The 19902-nt window shown below is 37.6% G+C and overlaps 1 long non-coding RNA gene across 1 annotated transcript; it reads right to left on the minus strand.

Moving 5' to 3' along the window:
- Positions 1–916: 916 nt before the first annotated feature.
- LOC113470987 lies at positions 917–11369 on the minus strand. Its single transcript, XR_003393856.1, has 2 exons — positions 11309–11369; positions 917–1658 (listed from the first exon to the last, which is right to left on the minus strand). It is a non-coding gene; the product is annotated as an uncharacterized LOC113470987 (long non-coding RNA).
- Between the last annotated feature and the right edge of the window lie 8533 nt (positions 11370–19902).

Consider the following 19902-nt stretch of genomic DNA (forward strand, 5'->3'; position numbering starts at 1 on the left):
AAAAATTAACAATAAAATAACGGGCAAAAAATGCAAAAGAAGGAATGAGATTTTGGCTCTTGAGATGACAATATCAGCCTGAGAGCTTACATAAGTACCTACCACCTCTATTTTTCTTCCCCATTTCCCCAAAACAAACAAAACATTCGTCCAGAGTGCCAGACTCAACTTTCATTTCTACCCAAAGGTACACAAACTAGGTACAAATTCCCTAACCCAATCTCCTCCAAAATCTCCAGGGAATCAAATTATAGCCTAAACTAAGATCCAATGTCCTATCTCTCCTCTTCAATATCTCATGTGACCCAGACGTGTTACCCGTGTATCTTTATTCTTTTTCTTTTCTATTATTTTTCCTTGGAACCCCTTTCTTTCTTTCCTTCCAATTTTCACGATTTCGGACACCATACCTTACTTTCTATTAGTTTTCTTTGGAAACTCTTTCATACTTTCCAATTTTCGACAGCACACCTATCTCAAACATGGTACTCGTGTATCTTTTTCAAAGCAATTCAATTGTGCCGGTGAAGCAGTAAGAAAACCATTTGGAAATTAAATTTCGCCTGAAAATAAAGATCCGACGTTTTTCCTTGAAGTATAGTCGCTAAGAAAAAAGTAAAGTCCTGTGATAACGAGCAAGAGCTCTTGACCTATGTTAGAACACTTTTTTTACTTTCTATTAAATTACAAATTACCTACATTTTTCCTCTCAAACCTTTGCAATAGAAAGGAAGAAATATTTAACTTGATTGCGACTTAGCTCTTACAAGGAAGACGCACCCTCCAAGCTAACTTGGCTGGCGCCTACCAAAAGTTAACAAAGTACAGAAAAGTTTAACAATCACCCAGGTATTAACCAATCAGATTCAAGTGTTTACCTTTAGCTTTCCACTTCGACTGTGCCGATAACTGGCACTCCGCTTGAAATTGGACGGTTGAATATGTGACGCCGTGGTTCCCATGGTAACGGCTTTCTTTAATTGAGCTTTGAGTAAACAACAACACTTAAAAACACTAGTGAACACTTGAGGAATTGGAAAATTGCTTCATTTAAAAAGAAAATCACACTAATCACACCCCATCAGGGTAAGAAACTCTGGAAAAACACTTTGTATTATTACGTAGAATTTTACAATTTTATAATCACAATAATAAATAACGCGTGTATATTTTGCAGCTAGGTCACAACAATAGAAGATAGTTGTCTAGGTCTTATCAATCAAACCCTATCTTATCAAAGCAAGGTACAACGTTAACGTTAAGTAGAAAATAATAAATTGAGTATTTAACGGACTTTGTTAAGGACAAAATTAAAAAATCAGAACGTTTTAAAAAAAAATCATGGTTAAGTTTGAAAATAAAATCCGATTTGCAAATAAAAAGTTGTTTTGTAAATAAAAAGTTGAAATGAAATCAGGAATGGAAGTGGCAAATTATAAGACGATTAAAAAAATTAAGAAGGAAGGATGAGTTACAAGTTACAGTTTTAAGTACAATTTTAATTCTTCAAGACAAAAAAAAAAATAATCCAAGTAAAAAACTTTGAACTTTGTATTTTTCTTTCAAAAAGCATAAAAAATAAAACTTCCAGAATTTTTTTTTGAACCGCAAGTTGTAGGCTGAGAAATGGTTGTTGAAAACTAACAACTATTTTCACTCTGAAACAAACAAAAAACAAAAGAGTGCAAAAATGAGAATAAGAAATAGAAAGCAAATAAATAAAATTAAATCAAAAATAAGAAAATCAAACTGAAAAGAGAAAAAAATAAATAATGACAGAGTGACAGACGACACCGAAGCGAATACAATAGTCCGTCCCTTATACCTTTTTTATTAGTATTGTAAAAGTAATACCTACTCAACAAAAATGAATAATAAAATAACGGGCAAAAAATGCAAAAGAAGGAATGAGATTTTGGCTCTTGAGATGACAACATCAGCCTGAGAGCTTACAAAAGTACCTACCACCTCTATTTTTCTTCCCCATTTCCCCAAAACATACAAAACATTCGTCCAGAGTGCCAGACTCAACTTCCATTTCTACCCGAAGGTACACAAACTAGGTACAAATTTCCTAACCCAATCTCCTCCAAAATCTCCAAGGAATCAAATTATAGCCTAAACTAAGTTAGATCCAATGTCCTATCTCTCCTCTTCAATATCTCATGTGACCCAGACGTGTTGCCCGTGTATCTTTTTTTTTTTTTTTTTTTTGTTTTTGGCCCTTTTGGGACCCCGGAAAAAAAAAAATACAAAAAATATTTTTTTTTTTTTATTTCGATTTTGGCCATCTAAGGACCGCGGAAAACAAGAATACACAAAATATACAAATTCTAATTAACTAACTATAACTAACTGACTACAAATTTTAAATTACGTCTTCTTTTTGTCTTTCCAATATTTCTTCATCCTCTCACTGTGTTCTTTCTTCCTTTCATCTGTCCAGGCTTGAAGTTTAGTCGCTAAGAAAAAAGTAAAGTCCTGTGATAACGAGCAAGAGCCTTTGACCTATGTTAGAACACTTTTTTACTTTCTATTAAATTACAAATTACCTACATTTTTCCTCTCAAACCTTTGCAATAGAAAGGAAGAAATATTTAACTTGATTGCTATATGCTATAAAATTACGTTGGAAATGGTCGATTGATTGTGTTATGAAAGTGTATAAAATGTTCATCACCTTTCCAAGCCACAACTTTAACACCTACCTACCTAGGAAATTACTTCCTATTCAGAAGTTTTTTCCCCGTTTACAATTCATCACCTTTCCAAGCCACAACTTTAACACCTACCTACCTAGGAAATTACTTCCTATTCAGAAGTTTTTCCCCCGTTTACAACAACATATCCAGTCGTAAAAATTAACTATCTGCTCCAGATTTTATCAGTAAAAAGAGAGATTTTTTTATTTTTTTTACAATAAAAATGAAACATGGGGCAAAAAAAATATCGAAGAGAAATATGGAAAAAAATATAGAAACAGAAATATTATTTCGCACAGCACGTGTAGCAAATACGCTGCGAACTTTAAGTCGATACATACATTACATACATATGCTTCAGTATATCTCAACCAAAGTTCACATCCACAGATGTTCGTTAGAAATGCTATACAGGGTATCCAAAAGTTGGGGTACCAACTTAGAGGTGATTTATTGGGTTAAAATGGGACTTTTTTGTTCTATAAACAGGGTTCTGCAACAAATGCTGCCAACTTCAGCCAGTCAGTTGGGCCTAAAGAATAGGATTTTTCTGAGCGTACCTTGATTCAGGGTATACAAAAAAAGGCTCTAAATTTTGATTTAAATGCATTTTGTTAAATACGTTAAAAGAACTGCTTTGTCTTATATTGGAACTTGGAACCCATGTAACTCAAATTGAGAGCATTCGTGGGCCCTATCCATAGACATAGGAGAAAATTCTCATTTTAACAAGATGAATCGCCTCTTTAGGTACGGCGCATTGATTTTTGGACACCCTCTATATATTCTTATGTGATCTATCTTCAGTTTTATCTCTATGAACTTTATATCTCTACAAACTGTATATATATGTTTCATATAAGCTCAGTATATATTCTTATGTGATCTATCTTCAGTTTTATCTCTATGAACTTTATATTTCTATAAAAACTATATGTTTCATATAAGCTCACTGTTTCTTCTAGCTCATAGCAGGATAACAATATAATCCCATAATCAGATAAGCCGCTCCCGGAAAAAGCTCTCTTGGAGCTTTTTAATGTCACTTCAAGTTGGAGATGCTGCTGTAATATTTTCATTGAAATCCTATTTCAAGCTCATAGCAGGATAACAATATAATCCCATACTGATAAGACGCTCCCGGAAAAAGCTCTCTTGGAGCTTTTTAATGTCACTTCAAGTTGGAGATGCTGCTGTAATATTTTCATTGAAATCCTATTTCAGCTCGCGTATAATCTTCGGCGATAAAGTTCATGTTTGTTTAAAAGCTTCGTGGTTTGAGAACATCTTCAACTTCCTCGCTGGTTGGCAACTGGGAGAGGTTGATAAACAAACAAATATTGCCCGACAATTCTGTTGAGAAATGTACATACATATTCCTAGCTTCCTAGTAGTCAAGAAAGTTTGACCGCGCTACTAGAGATATTCGTAATAACCTAACCCAACCTAACCCATTTTTTGAGGCTCTTTGCCCTTACACCTAACCTTCAGAGTAGGCTTTTTTGTACGAGTATAGTGTAGGTATGACGTTAAGCTGGTATGTTCCTAGTAACGGGTAAAGTACTGCAACTTGCAATAATTGCACCCTCTAATTCCACTAATCTGAGCACGAGAAACATTGCTCAATAGTACGTAATATTAGCGCGCTCAGCATTATTACCACCAACATTTGTGTTCGAATACTCCAATAGCACCAACACGTTAACAAAAACGTGGATAATATTGCCCGACAATTCTGTTGAAAAATGTACATACATATTCCTAGCTTCCTTAGTAGATTCGTAATAGCCTAACCCAATCTAACCCATTTTTTGGGGCTCTTTGCCCTTACACCTAACCCTCAGAGTAGGCTTTTTTTGTACGAGTATAGTGTAGGTATGACGTTAAGCTGGTATGTTCCTAACGGGTAACGTACTGCAAATTGCAATAATTGCACCCTCTAATGCCACTAATCTGAGCACGAGAAACATAGCTCAATGGTACGTAATATTAGCGCGCTCAGCATTATTACCACCAACATTTGTGTTCGAATACTCCAATAGCACCAACACGTTAACAAAAACGTGGCCTATTCCCACACCAAATTCAACCTACCTCAACTTTCCCCACAAGGTCCTTGAAGAAAACCGTACAAGGAACCAATATTTGTAACAATCTAACTCATTCTGAGCATAATTCCCATTGAAAAATTACATCCGCCAAGGAATAAATTATTCGTGCATTAAAGCAATCGTATGTTAAAATGGTAAGAATAATATTCGTATATTGATATACTCGTATATGTTCAAATAGTAACCTCTAGATTTCCACGTTGCCGCGTTGTTGGGAAAAAGAAAATCGCTGGGAAATCTCCAAAGCCACTAGCATAATTCCCATTGAAAAATTACATCCGCCAAGGAATAAATTATTCGTGCATTAAAGCAATCGTATGTTAAAATGGTAAGAATAATATTCGTATATGTTCAAATAGTAACCTCTAGATTTCCACGTTGCCGCGTTGTTGGGAAAAAGAAAATCGCTGGGAAATCTCCAAAGCCACTTGGCAACAAAGCACTAGCAAATCATGGGTAAATATGTGTGGTGCTTTAAGTTTTCATTCTCACGATATAAATTTTTATTCCCCCTCTGCGAAGGTGTTTATTGGCGAAAAACTGTCGTCCAGAATCGATATTTGCTTCTTGTATTCTCCAAGAGTGTGGGAGACCTGGAGTTCAACTTTCACCGAATGCGGCATAGGAAAGCGTATAGGTAGCGGCTTTCTAATTAGATAGTCTGATTTATTTTTACACGCACGCCAAGTTTGATTTCTCGTAATTATAGCCTTCTCGCTTCTTATTCGCGCACTTTTCTTGCTTCTCCTACCTATATTTATGAAATGGTAAACTGTCTTACGTCCCCTACCTTTAATTAATATGATAAATTTATTTATATCCTTTTACTTCTGTTCCCTTCCTTCGAGTTTTCTCTTCTCTCGTTCAACTTTCACCGAATGCGGCATAGGAAAGCGTATAGGTAGCGGCTTTCTAATTAGATAGTCTGATATATTTTTACACGCACGCCAAGTTTGATTTCTCGTAATTATAGCCTTCTCGCTTTTTATTCGCGCACTTTTCTTGCTTCTCCTACCTTTAATTATTATGATAAATTTATTTAATATCCTTTTACTTCTGTTCCCTTCCTTCGAGTTTTCTCTTCTCTCTATCTCTAGAGAATCGGATAAATGGGGGTCAAGAAAAGATTGAATTAACCACCGACGCAACGTTGCGCTTTTCATCCAATTTCTCACACTGAAATTAATTTTCAACCTTCCTGATGTCCAATGGAGCGCAAAGTGTGAGCCAAAACTCCCGCAGGAATTGTAATGCAGATAAATGGGGGTCGAGAAAAGATTGAATTAACCACCGACGCAACGTTGGACTTTTCATCCAATTTTCTCACACTGAAATTAATTTTCAACCTTCCTGATGTCTGATGGAGCGCAAAGTGTGAGCCAAAACTCCCGCAGGAATTGTAATGCACAATCTTCATTTGTAAGACTGTGAAGAGAAATCACTTCAATAAAATCCAAAAGAAAATGTCACTTAAATTTACACCATGATAAAAAAAAACTATGAAAATAATTCACAAGATTTACGAAGAAGATACGACGGAAACAAAAGGGGTTTAAAACAATAAAACCACTTTTCACAGCAAAAAAAACTTGTCGCAATATTGCATCATATTTTTCACCTCACAGAAAACACCAAGGAAAACGGAAGCATAAATAAAACACCTCACAAAAAGGTTATCACACCAAACTGAACACACAAAAAAAGGTCATCGTAACTTTTTCGAGCACATTTTAAACAATGAAGCCCAAAAGCTCCTGGTCTTCCAATAACTTTACAGTTTACAAGGTTGTTTCAATAAATGAGAGACATGAAATCGACGTACTTTGGGTGTCAATACTGTCAATTATGCAGTAAGAATCTAACCACAGTTTGGACTGGGAGGTAAACTGGGCGTCATTCATATAGCGTCTGGCTACTCTCTAATACCTGGGGAAAAGCTTGAGCATCCAGTGTGATAATATTCACAAATTAACACTAACATTAGTAGCATATTACACGTTAAGATAGTCACAACCAGCTTAACGTCCAGCTTAATCTATCCCTTGGGTGTCCTATAGACGATCAAGTTTGTTTAAGACGTTTGACAGAGGGGACTGTTCCCTTGCTAAAGAAATAGCAAAGGCTGAGTGCGAAGGGCCATAGGAGAAAGCTAGCCGTACCGAGAACGAACCTTATCTATTCAACGAACCTTATCTATTCAATTATAAAATCCGCCCCAGGGGGGAATCAAACTCGCGAGCTAACGCTTATGAGGCAGACGAGCTATACCCTCCAAGTTAACTAGGCTGGTGACGATCAAGCTTGCATCTTCGAACGTTGGAAATCTTTCTTCCTATTCCGATAGGTGGCATGCAATAAGCTCAATCGTCTGTGGCCGCCTTTACACATATTACGTTCATGTAAGATCTCTGTCCTAGCACTCCAAGATGTTACCATTGTGATTCTAGACAATCTAAACATACCTACTAGACTTCTATACAATCTAACCACACATGAAAGACTAAACAAATCTGGCTCGAACATTCAAGGTTCTCGTGTTTTAATGATCTCGTTAGGTTTTTTTACTCATCAATTGGTACACTGTTGAGAAACCGATTTCGAACACAACGGAGTTGTACGCACACAAAGTGCTTTTACATATGACAAAAGGTTTTATGGCTTGACGTGGCAGGGTTTTAACTGAAGTAGCAGGGTTCTACAGAAGTGGCAGGGTTCTACTGAAATGGCAGGGTTCTACAGAAGTGTCATCAGGATTTTTAGAAGTGACAGGGTTCTACTGAAGTGGCAGGGTTTTACAGAAGTGACAGGGTTCTAACTGAAGTGGCAGGATTATACAGAAGTGGCGGGGTTCTCCAGGAGTGATACTCGAGTTACGAGTCGCAACTGTCTTCTTCCTCTCTATGTAAAAGGCATTTAAACTGATACTCCAACTAGCAAGATGCCACACACACAGAGTGTTGAACACTGAGAGAAGTTACGACCGCGACTGAATCAAGCAACATGAAGTACATACTCGTACCATCCACAACACAAATGAAGTACGAGAAGAAAAACATCAGGTAGAAAATTTAGCGACGAAAGAAAAAGAAAATTCCGGAAATCTTGTACTGTTAAAATATCATTATTATAATAAGAGGGAATTAAAAAATATTCAGAGGGGCTTCCCTTGATGGTTCATGACTTTTCATTTTGTTTTAAGAAGTTTGATAGAGGGAACTCTGACTGCTAAGGTCTTATTGTCCCAAAAGCGAAGAGAGAAAGAAGACAGGATAGGAGAAAGCCAGCCGTTCCGAGAACGAACCTTATCTGCCCCAGGCGGGAATCGAACCCGCAACCTAGCAGTCCTGGCAACCTCAAGTCAGTGTGACTCGAAATTTTTGCACGTGAGTGTACTTAGTTATTATAGTCATGTATTTATATTCATGTAGGTAGTTTTTGTCATAGGTACTTGAACCTTCATGGTAACCTTCCTGGTATCATTATGTTGAGATACTACATAATGATATGGTTATAGAATTTCCGTTCTATGACCTTAATATTGAATCAGATGATCAGAACAGCTTTGCAACAGAAACTCTAGGGTAATCGTCGGAAAATTATGGGTTCATTTTACTTTTCTGGTCCAGTTTTTAGTGCCAAAAACAAGACGTTTTAAGCTCCCTAGTTCAAGAGATTTGTTGATAGGAAAAACTGTAACAACGGAGGTCTTATGGTTCAGAAATCGAAAAGAGGAGGAGATGGTTCGATTCCAAAAAAAAACCCTATTTTTTTTTATAGCGAAGCCCGGGGCAAACAGCTAGTACCTATGTATGTACTTAATATAATAATGTAAGTACTCGCTTATAATTTATGTTTTTTTGTAATAAAAGGCATCACTTAAGATATGAATTCAACTTGAAAATCTCTTCTCTTCTTACACTCCTTTCCTACTCAAGTAAAAGAACACTAGTAGGTACTTCTTATCTACAAGTGCAGTACAAGTACTCACTACAACGTAAGGTGTGTTGTAAAGTACTCGCTATACAACGTAAGATGTGTTGTAAAGTCTTGTTCAATGAACACATTAAGTGACAATAGTACAAGAAAGTAAAATAAACGTCTAAAGCTACACAAATAACTACAAGTGCAGTACAAGTACTCACTACAACGTAAGGTGTGTTGTAAAGTACTCACTATACAACATAAGATGTGTTGTAAAGTCTTGTTCAATGAACACATTAAGTGACAATAGTACAAGAAAGTAAAATAAACGTCTAAAGCTACACAAATATGTATGTTAAAATTTAAGTTTGATAAGAACAAACTCTTAACTTTGCTTTTAGAACTATAATATATATTCTTATGTGATCTATCTTCAGTTTTATCTCTATGAACTTTATATCTCTACAAACTGTATATATATGTTTCATATAAGCTCACTGTTTCTTCTGGCTCATAGCAGGATAACAATATAATACCATAATCTGATAAGACGCTCCCGGAAAAAGCTCTCTTGGAGCTTTTTAATGTCACTTTAAGTTGGAGATGCTGCTGTAATATTTTCATTGAAATCCTATTTCAGCTCGCGTATAATCTTCGGCGATAAAGTTCATGTTTGTTTAAACAGAACTACTTATAATAATTAGAAGACAAATCTGATACAAAATGAGAGCAAATTTATTTGTGGATTCAAAATCAAATCCCAATGGAGAATGAATCTTTTTGTTTAAAAGCTTCGTGGTTTGAGAACATCTTCAACTTCCTCGCTGGTTGGCAACTGGGAGAGGTTGATAAACAAATAAATATTGCCCGACAATTCTGTTGAAAAATGTACATAGATATTCCTAGCTTCCTAGTAGATTCGTAATAGCCTAACCCAACCTAACCCATTTTTTGAGGCTCTTTGCCCTTACACCTAACCCTCAGAGTAGGCTTTTTTGTACGAGTATAGTGTAGGTATGACGTTAAGCTGGTATGTTCCTAGTAACGGGTAGCGTACTGCAAATTGCAATAACTGCACCCTCTAATTCCACTAATCTGAGCACGAGAAACATTGCTCAATAGTACGTAATATTAGCGCGCTTAGCATTACCACCAACATTTGTGTTCGAATACTCCAATAGCACTAACACATTAACAAAAAAAACGTGGCCTCTTCCCACTCCAAAATCAACCTACCTCAACTTTCCCCACAAGGTCCTTGAAGAAAACCGTACAAGGAACCAATATTTGTAACAATCTAACTCATTCTGGGCACGACTCGCATAATTCCCATTGAAAAATTACATCCGCCAAGGAATAAATTATTCGTGCATTAAAGCAATCGTATGTTAAAATGGTAAGAATAATATTCGTATATGTTCAAATAGTAACCTCTAGATTTCCACGTTGCCGCGTTGTTGGGAAAAAGAAAATCGCTGGGAAATCTCCAAAGCCACTAATGTACTCGTAAGTATATGTTCAAATAGTAACCTCTAGATTTCCACGTTGCCGCGTTGTTGGGAAAAAGAAAATCGCTGGGAAATCTCCAAGGCCACTTGGCAACAAAGCACTAGCAAATCATGGGAAAATATGTATGTGTGGCACGGTGCTTTAAGTTTTCATTCTCACGATATAAATTTTTATTCCCCCTCTGCGAAGGTGTTTATTGGCGAAAAACTGTCGTCCAGAATCGATATTTGCTTCTTATATTCTCCAGAGTGTGGGAGACCTTGAGTTCAACTTTCACCGAATGCGACATGGGAAAGCGTATAGGTAGCGCCTTTCTAATTAGATAGTCTGATATATTTTTACACGCACGCCAAGTCGGCCAAGTTTGATTTCTCGTAATTATAGCCTTCCCGCTTCTTATTCGCGCACTTTTCTTGCTTCTCCTACCTATATTTATGAAATGATAAACTGTCTTACTTCCCCTACCTTTAATTAATATGATGAATTTATTTATATCCTTTTACTTCTGTTCCCTTCCTTCGAGTTTTCTCTTCTCTCTATCTCTAGAGAATCGGATAAATGGGGGTCAAGAAAAGCTTGAATTAACCACCGACGCAACGTTGCGCTTTTCATCCAATTTTCTCACACTGAAATTAATTTTCAACCTTCCTGATGTCCAATGGAGCGCAAAGTGTGAGCCAAAACTCCCGCAGGAATTGTAATGCACAATCTTCATTTGTAAGACTGTGAAGAGAAATCACTTCAATTCCTATAGGATAAGGAAAGTAAAAAAATGGCACATCTCCCAATCAAGTAAACATCCTTAATAGTTTTTTGCTCACAGGGGGAAAAGGTAGTTATATTTGTCATCGTGCAAAATGAAAAAGTGACTTTGAAAATGGTTAGAAGTATGTAGTTAGCACCTACGTACAAGGGCATATCCATGCAATGGCACATCTTCCAATCAAGTAAACATCCTTAATAGTTTTTTGCTCACAGGGGGAAAAGGTAGTTGAATTTGTCATCGTGCAAAATGAAAAAGTGACTTTGAAAATGGTTAGAAGTATGTAGTTAGCACCTACGTACAAGGGCATATCCATGCAGTTCTTCAAAGAGCCCAAATCCACACACACATACGTACAGACGTACACAAACAAGTAACTCATGATCTACTGATCATGATTCAAGATTTCACCTAGAATCCGTACAACTCTACTCACTGAAATCGGACCCCCTATATCTATTGTGGTTAGAGGTATCTGGTTACCATGGAAACGAGTACTCCCTACAGATACTCAAGATACTGTATAGGTACTCAAGATACCTATCCACACACACATACGTACAGACGTACACGAACAAGTAACTCACGATCTACTGATCATGGTTCAAGATTTCACCTAGAATCCGTACAACTCTACTCACTGAAATCGGACCCCCTATCTATTGTGGTTAGAGGTATCTGGTTACCATGGAAACGAGTACTCCCTACAGATACTCAAGATACTGTAGGTACTCAAGATACCATTACACTTGGTGAGACGTCACATGCAGCATTGCATCATCACCGCATGCACCGAGAATACCTGGAGGCTATCCGAGATGAATAGGTGTGATCAAGTACACTGAACAAAACCTGAAGGTGGCTATAGACGATCAAGTTTGTTTAAGACGTTTGACAGAGGGGACTGTTCCCTTGCTAAAGAAATAGCAAAGGCTGAGTGCGAAGGGCCATAGGTGTGATCAAGTACACTGAACAAAACCTGAAGGTGGCTATAGACGATCGAGTTTGTTTAAGACGTTTGACAGAGGGGACTGTTCCCTTGCTAAAGAAATAGCAAAGGCTGAGTGCGAAGGGCCATAGGAGAAAGCTAGCCGTACCGAGAACGAACCTTATCTATTTATTATAAAATCCGCCCCAGGCCCAGGGGGGGAATCAAACTCGCGACCTAACGCTTATGAGGCAGACGAGCTATACCCTCCAAGTTAACTAGGCTGGTGACGATCAAGCTTGCATCTTCGAACGTTGGAAATCTTTCTTCCTATTCCGATAGGTGGCATGCAATAAGCTCAATCGTCTGTGGCCGCCTTTACACATATTACGTTCATGTAAGATCTCTGTCCTAGCACTCCAAGATGTTACCATTGTGATTCTAGACAATCTAAACATACCTACTAGACTTCTATACAATCTAACCACACATGAAAGACTAAACAAATCTGGCTCGAACATTCAAGGTTCAGAAACCTCGTGTTTTAATGATCTCGTTAGGTTTTTTTACTCATCAATTGGTACACTGTTGAGAAACCGATTTCGAACACAACGGAGTTGTACGAGACTTTTGGTTAAGAAATCGTCTTACTTTAATGGTATGAGAATATTGAGAATCCGGACAATCGGTATTAAATGATACTCGAGTTACGAGTCGCAACTGTCTTCTTCTTCTCTATGTAAAAGGCATAGAGACTCGTCTTTTACTGATATTCCAACTAGCAAGATGCCACACACACACTGAGTGTTGAACACTGAGAGAAGTTACGACCGCGACTAAATCAAGCAACATGAAGTACATACTCGTACCATCCACCAACACAAATGAAGTACGAGAAGAACATCAGGTAGAAAATTTAGCGACGAAAGAAAAAGAAAATTTCGGAAATCTTGTACTGTTAAAATATCATTATTATAATAAGAGGGAATTAAAAAATATTCAGAGGGGCTTCCCTTGATGGTTCATGACTCCCCTCTCCCCACCTGTTATGAGTTTCAACTTCAGGCTCGAACTTGGGTGAGTTCCGTGGGACCAGTCATCACTCAGTATACCTCAGAAAAACCCCTTAATAACATCTAACACTTATAAAGGGGTCCCTCTCACCCCTTCTATAACTCAGTCCCTGCTATGCACAGGAGAGCTGAACTATTTCCCATACATTGCTATGTGTTATACGAGAGGTCTTCCTATGGATATTGAGCAAAGTTCCCACATATGCAGCTCGGGATTCAATTGTTTCCTTGGATATAGTTTTCGCTTTTTTATCTCACCACTTCTCTCTATTCTGTGGCCAGCAATTGCTTCTCTTGATGAAGCAATGGTTGTATATGTTCCGCAATCCTTTCAGACATTTTGACTTGATTGCTCTGAATAATCGCCAATGATAGGCTTACATGCATGAGGGAAAGAGTGTCAATCAGATCAAGTTGGAAAATTTTGTCTACAAAATGATTTCTTTTAGAGACTGTCTCGTTTGCGTCTTTGACCTACAAAGTCAGTCGTTTTTGAGACCACCTGGTAAAAATCGTCCATAGAGAGTCCGTTTGCATATTTGATGATAGCGATAGGGACTTCAACAAAGTGGTGACCCTTCAATTCAATGAGAAGTATTTGGTTTGGTACTAATATCCTGTGGTGACCAAAAACTGAAAGCACCGACACAGGACACAGCTCTAATTAATTTTCGTATTTTAGATAACAATTAGAATTAGAGGCATTAGAGAACCTAGATAAAACTCATTTGAATATACCGTTGAGTTCTCATGATACTAACTCATATTGGGTATAACCTTGTACATATGTACTTACATGTACCGTAAACGTTCGTGTTTACATGTCTATAATGATAACACGGGTTCAATGTTTGGACACACATAGATTAGGAAAGGTGCGAATATTGTTTGTGAATTTACGTGTCTTTGAATTTCAAGCAAGTAACAGTACAAGTATTGACATAAGGTACTAATTCATAGATAAGATATAAGATTATAAGACATGGCCAGGTTAGTGCACTAAAAAGAATAACCCTGTTCACAATTAGTTTGTAAATATTTACATACGTACCGCAAACGTTCGTGTTTACATGTTTATAACGATAACACGGGTTCAATGTTTGGACACACATAGATTAGGAAAGGTGCGAATATTGTTTGTGAATTTACGTGTCTTTGAATTTATTAAGCTCAATGAACACTCCACAACATCATATTTTCTATCGAAATTTTCCTTCTATTTCATTTAACATGGAGGAGTTTATCTGTTCTATTTCTTAGAAAGAGAGAAGGAATACAGAATAGGCCGTTTCGAGAACGAATATTATCCTTACAAGGCAGACGCGCTACCAACCAAGCTAACTAGCCTGGCACGTTGAGAGAAAAACAGACGAAACGACATCCGACATGAGAGGAAGGTAAACAAAGGTTTTCACCTCGTTTCTATCTCATGGAATAATAAGATAGTCAAGATATTCTTCAGATGGAAAAGGGCAAAATGTCATTGGACTTTATACAATGCTCGGAGATTTGAATACATTTCCAAATCCGATTTAAATAAGCACCCTACAAGCTATGCGTACTCTTGGAATAGTCAGACTTGTACAGGATAAGATGAATAGTAAGTTAGTTGAAGAATAGTAAGTTCGTCATGATTCTGTAACTATTCTATCTAAACCGATCCTGAGATATGATCAATTTTTGATCGCTAAAATCTCCATAAGAAATACACAGAGTGCAGAGACTGCGGGAGAGAAAACTTTTCCTCGCTCGCCTAATATTTGAGTTTCGTTTATGTTTTTAGTTTGATAAATTATACAAGTTCGGCCATGCCTTTTCCACAAGTTTGGCCATGCCTCGGGATGAACTAGCGGAATTCCGCTAGTAGATTAATAATGCCCACATGCAAAGATGCATACTATACCAAACATATTGGGAATATGTACATACTAGCTGAATTCCGCCGCTTCGCTCCGGAATCCCGCTAGTTCATCCCAAGGCATGGCCAAACTTGTGGAAAAGGCATGGCCGAACTTGTAGTTATCAAACTAAAAACATAAACGAAACTCAAATATTAGGCGAGCGAGGAAAAGTTTTCTATCCCGCAGTCTCTGCACTCTGTGTATTTCTTATGGAGATTTCAGCGATCAAAAATTGATCATATCTCAGGATCGGTGTAGATTTTCGCAAAATCCTTTCTTATTGCACACCTAGACCATAAAAGGAATATTCCTACCAAATTTCAGCTTTCTAGGTGTTGTGGTTCTCGAGATTGGCACACATTCATATTTCCCAAGAATCGCTACCACTAAGACAGAAAGTCACTAGTGGAAATCTCCATGGATCACCATAAAAGGAACTTTAATTGCTCAAGACAGCCATTTGTTTGGTAATGACAACTGACAAAACAATATTGATAATAATGCGTAGAACCCATAGAAGGTAAACATGGGGAAGAAGTGACATTTAAAAGTGGCCCAACACTCCAAGTCTCAAGTAAAGAAGAGATTTGAATACATTTCCAAATCCGATTTAAATAAGCACCCTACAAGCTATGCGTACTCTTGGAATAGTCAGACTTGTACAGGATAAGATGAATAGTAAGTTAGTTGAAGAATAGTAAGTTCGTCATGATTCTGTAACTATTCTATCTAAACCGATCCTGAGATATGATCAATTTTTGATCGCTAAAATCTCCATAAGAAATACACAGAGTGCAGAGACTGCGGGAGAGAGAAGGGTGCGATTCCAAGCCTTGGAGATGAATGCCCTGTTATTGGGCGATTTTTTTGAAATCACTTGGTATCTTCAGCATAAAATGTATCTGGCCTGTCCCTCAGTACACGGGCGGCCACTCAAAAATTGTCATTGCAACAACCGCAGACAACCCAGGTCAAGTGCTTGGTAAACAATTCAATGTTGAACGAAAAGTACTCGTATACCTGAGTGAACTATGGCTATCTCAATAAAGCAAATTATTACGCTACGAGTATCTCCTAGTACCTATCTTGTTTGTTTAAAACAGTCGTCCACTACAATGTGTGTAAATATTTGCTAATAGAGCTATACTGGTATTAACTTAGTTATCATGAGTTTATCTGGTAATAAAGGACACATGTGTGTTTTAATTCTTGTTTTTTTAGTTTCAAGATTTTGGTATCAATGCGTGGAATTTTCATTTTTGGTGTTCTTTTCTTGTTGTTGGGTATAAAATTCAATTTTATTGTTGTCAGGTAGTGGTCGGTCTCAATGTTGGCTTCTTTCCTGACTTTGACATTTGTGATTTCTTTTCACGATCGTAGAATGAGTGGCTAGGTGACCTAGGTGTGAGTAAGGGACCTATTCAGGATTTAGGACAAGAATAAAAAGTCTAGTAAAGGTCGAAATTTTCAATAGAATTTTCCATTCTCAACCCAACCAGTGGGAGTATGTCCAGTAATCAACCAGATGAAAACTCTCCCCAAATGACGAGTATTACGATCGTAGAATGAGTGGCTAGGTGACCTAGGTGTGAGTAAGGGACCTATTCAGGATTTAGGACAAGAGTAAAAAATCTAGTAAAGGTCGAAATGTTCAATAGAATTTTCCATTCTCAACCCAACCAGTGGGAGTATGTCCAGTAATCAACCAGATGAAAACTCTCCCCAAATGACGAGTATTTCAACAAGAACACAAAAATCCACACAAACATGGAAAAAATAATTAAATCAAGTGGTTCATTTGGCTTTCTATGGAAGGAAACAACACCAGATGGGGGACAAGGACAAGTACATGAGATGAGGATACTCTCAAAAACTTTATGAACGAAGGAAGGACACAGCGAAAAAGACATTTTCTCTCCGTCAATTGCCCTCCACCTCCAATTATAACAGAGAACACAGCAACATTTCTCTCCGCCATCGCATCACCAATACTCTACCCTCTCTCTAATGAGAACCATCAGAAATAGTGAAGGACACTGCGTGAATTTCATCAAGTGAAATTCATACGCGATATCCCTCCACCTTCCAGTTTCATTGATATGGGACAAACCCCATACCTATTCTTAGGGACAAATCCCATGCTTTAGGGTGAGAGGGAGATGAGGACAGGAAACAAATGGAAAGGAAGGTTTTATTGTTATTTCTCTCGAGATTCCCATGCATTGAATCAGAGCACATTCTGTGACCCACACAGGATACAAACTCGAGACCCTTTGTGAGTAGAAAATTTTACATAACCTTTCCCACTTCCCACATTTTCTGTTTTCAAGATTGTAAAAACAGGTCTTTTTTCAGTTTGACGAAAATTGTTCAAAAGTTTTCAAACCAAAATTAGACATCAGAAGACTAAAGTGGGTTCAGATATCGACAAATTTTATGAAAAGTTACTTCAGAAGATCAAAAAAATAGGATGAGATAAAATGAATAACTCTGATTAATTAGCAAGAAGCTCTTTCTTATCAATGAATGAAGATTTGAAGAAAGAAAGTAATGAAATACTACTTCTAAGGAATTTAAATAGACATGATACAGGCTTCTCAAATCTAAGTTTTTTTCGATTTACGAGGGCAATTACAGGTCAAAAATAGATTACATAAACGTTTCTAGTTCAAGTTGTGATCGAGTGGTTTATTTCCACGCTGAAATAAAGCAGATCCTGTTATTGGGCGATATTTTTGAAACCACTTGGTACCTTCAGCCTAAAATGTATCTGGCCTGTCCCTCAGTACACGGGCGGCCACTCAAAAATTGTCATTACATTGCAACAACCGCAGACAACCCAAGTCAAGTGCTTGGTAAACAATTCAATAGTGAACAAAAAGTACTCGTATACCTGAGTGAACTGTGGCTATCTCAATAAAACAAATTATTACGCTACGAGTATCTCCTAGTGCCTATCTTGTTTGTTTAAAACAGTCGTCCACTACAATGTGTGTAAATATTTGCTAACAGAGCTATACTGTGGTATTAACTTAGTTATCATGAGTTTATCTGGTTATAAAGGACACATGTGTGTTTTGAAGGTGTCCTATCTAGCAGGCGAGAATAGACTCAAATTCACTCCTGATAGCTACTCTGCTCGGGCAGTCTTCAGTGTTTTTAAAATCATTAACAATTGTGATGGAACCGAAGTAGGTACTTGAAAACGTCATCTTCAATACCTACTGTAGACGAGACGTAGATACAGATACCTCTCTTGTAGACGATTCTCACTGGAATCACTGTTTAAAGTAGAAACTTTAGAACCACTGACAGATTTTCAACTTTTAGTTATTCAATCCCAGTTCTTCACTCATCATCCAAAGTATCCGTAACGCCAAAAGGTCGTTCTTTTCAGGTGTTCCAAACATAGTCAACGACTCAAACTTAGTCCAAAGTCGATCGACGAGGTGAAGAGGAGACTCTATGTTGTCGAGGCAGTGTACAATTCCAGTCGACATCGATTGACGGCGTCGACCATGTGTGGACACAGCTTTCGACGATTTTACATTCTACACACATTATTCAATACACAGTCCCAGTCTCTCCGTCTGAAGAGGTTAATGTAAACCAAACGCGGAGCAAGTCGTGGGTCGTTCACTCTGCCTCCAGAACAGATATTAGACTCTACAAAAGTTATTCAATCCCAGTTCTTCACTCATCAAGTCTAATCCAAAGTGGATTCTTTAGTATCCGTAACGCCAACAGGTCGTTCTATTCAGGTGTTCCAAAAATAGTCGACGACTCAAACTTAGTCCAAAGTCGATCGACGAGGTGAAGAGGTGACTCTATGTTGTCGAGGCACTGTACAATTTCAGTCGACAACGATTGACGGCGTCGACCATGTGTGGACACAGCTTTCGACGATTTTACATTCTACACCCATTATTCAATACACAGTCCCAGTCTCTCCGTCTGAAGAGGTTAATGTAAACCAAACGCGGAGCAAGTCGTGGGTCGTTCACTCTGCCGCGGTTTGGAATTTAGCCTGCGGACAAATCTTCGATGATAAATTAGGTACCTCTACTGACGCTGAGTCTTCTGGTAGAGGATTTGCTAGAGACTCAAGAGACCAAAGATCGTCACGTGTTACAAACCACACAGAGGCGAGTTTATGTAGATGAGTTGTGGAGAACTGGGTTTTCTTTGTTCATGAAGATTGAAGAACTTGGAGTTGTAGAAGATGAGGAAGAAAATCAGAGTGGCCACAGACATTACACCACAAGAATGCGGTTTTCAGATTGAAGATAGAGGTCTGTACTTGAGGTCTTCAGATGTAACAAGTAATAAGCTAGTCATAACTTTACTGTCAATAAAGTTGAGGTTAGTGTCCGGCAAAATTCTTTGTGAAATCCAAAAGAAAATGTCACTTAAATTTACACCATGATAAAAAAAAAAACTATGAAAATAATTCACAAGATTTACGAAGAAGATACGACGGAAACAAAAGGGGTTTGAAACAACAAAACCACTTTTCACAGCAAAAAAACTTGTCGCAATATTGCATCATATTTTTCACCTCACAGAAAACACCAAGGAAAACGGAAACATAAATAAAACACCTCACAAAAAGGTTATCACACCAAACTGAACACAAAAAAAGGTCATCGTAACTTTTTCGAGCACATTTTAAACAATGAAGCCCAAAAGCTCCTGGTCTTTCAATAACTTTACAGTTTACAAGGTTGTTTCAATAAATGAGAGACATGAAATGGACGTACTTTGGGTGTCAATACTGTCAATTATGCAGTAAGAATCTAACCATAGTTTGGACTGGGAGGTAAACTGGACGTCATACATATAGCGTCTGGCTACTCTCTAATACCTGGGGAAAAGCTGGAGCATCCAGTGTGTTAATATTAACAAATTAACACTAACATTAGTAGCATATTACACGTTAAGATAGTCACAACCAGCTTAACGTCCAGCTTAATCTATCCCTTGGGTGTCACTTA

The sequence above is a fragment of the Diaphorina citri genome, unplaced genomic scaffold (genome assembly GCF_000475195.1).
Source record: "Diaphorina citri unplaced genomic scaffold, Diaci psyllid genome assembly version 1.1 scaffold1987, whole genome shotgun sequence".
NCBI classification, from domain to species: domain Eukaryota; kingdom Metazoa; phylum Arthropoda; class Insecta; order Hemiptera; family Psyllidae; genus Diaphorina; species Diaphorina citri.